We start from the raw sequence: 1526 nt of genomic DNA on the forward strand, positions 1-1526 counted from the left end.
GGCGGCTGCTCGGCTCCGGAGCGCGGGCGCTGCCGCTCCGGCCCGCCGTGTCTCCGCCTGTCCGCCGCGCCCGGCTCCCCGGCCGCCGGCCCCACGAATAAATCACAAACCCGCATTTAATGTTAGTGACTCTTTAAATGGAATTTTTCATTCAAACTTTGTCATTAAAATAGAAAGGCCTTTTGGTTGTGACCATACAAGCATAATAAATTGTATATGTTTGCGATACTGAATGAATCTTGCCCATATGCTGCACTGCAAGGCTACATGAATGAAGCATTTACCAAATCAGGCCCACCACATTAAACAGAAAAACAATCTTTATTCATGGTAACTTATCAGTTTCAATTAATCAACCTCAACAATAGAAATTCTGATGTGTTCAAGCAACTTGAAAGCAATAGGTCATCTCCAGGGCAGCCATGTTGTGTCTTTGTGCCTATGGTTTCAAACAAAGCAACATCTCCAATAAATGTACATCCCCACACACAGATGTGTGCCTATATGTGTATAAACATCTAGGCGCGCCGAGGGCCGTGGTATACACGTACGGCTGTACGTAGAAGTGTTTATCTTTTTGTCATACAAAAAGTAATTGTTTTCTAGTATTTTTTTTTTGAGCTCTGCAAGTTTAAACAAAAGAAAAGAAATTTCCATTGGATGACCATCCTTTCAGTTTCTCTGCTGCTATGTGAATAGCATTGTGCAAACCATTCCAATGGTATTGAAAAGGGGTAACCATTGGTTTGATTTGGTTACACGGTTTCGTAAAGAGCTCCCTCCCACTGCCTTAGGGTCTGTGAAAGGTCCGTGACCTGTTTAGAACTGCCAAGTGAAATGTCATGTCGCCCCTCCCAAATGGGAGTATCTGCATTCATTTGATCAGTATAAAAAATGATTGGGGATGGCGAGATCAGGGCTTTTGAATTGCAATTTATAGCAGTTTACAAAAATGCACATTGTTGGAAAAGAAAACATGGAAGTGTTTCTTTCTAAATTGCATTACCTGTGAAATGTCATTAGTCTTTTTAGGATATCGCATCCTATTTTTTATGATCTCAGAGAGAGACTTAAATGAAGAAGTCGGGTGTTTGCTTGAGATTATGAACGCATACCGCGCTACCTATAGCCGCGTACTAAGTTTTGCCATCAGCTGCTGGAGGAAACGTTTCCCCATTCCTCTCCAGGTTGTGTTTATAGTTCTGCCGTCATCGTTCGGTGATACCATGTATTTCACGAGAACTTGTCATTTTAGTGAAACGACATGAGGCTGCTGCTTTCCAGGAGGGTGGTTTGTTCATGTCCAGGGCTCAGCATCCTCCTACCTCCCGTCGAGCGCTTTGACCGCTGCCGCCTTGTCCGACCCGGATTCGCCGAACGCTTAATTTGTTACTCTTGCAATCGTCCTTCGCCGCCGTGCACCTTAAAAAAAACGCAACGCGAGGGTTTCGGTTACACTTATTCCAAACTATCCGCCCTTGAATTTGTCATCTCTCGCACGCCATTTGCCCCGGGGGGGGGGCTGC

The sequence above is a fragment of the Aptenodytes forsteri genome, unplaced genomic scaffold (genome assembly GCF_000699145.1).
Source record: "Aptenodytes forsteri isolate BGI_AS27 unplaced genomic scaffold, ASM69914v1 Scaffold336, whole genome shotgun sequence".
NCBI lineage: Eukaryota > Metazoa > Chordata > Aves > Sphenisciformes > Spheniscidae > Aptenodytes > Aptenodytes forsteri.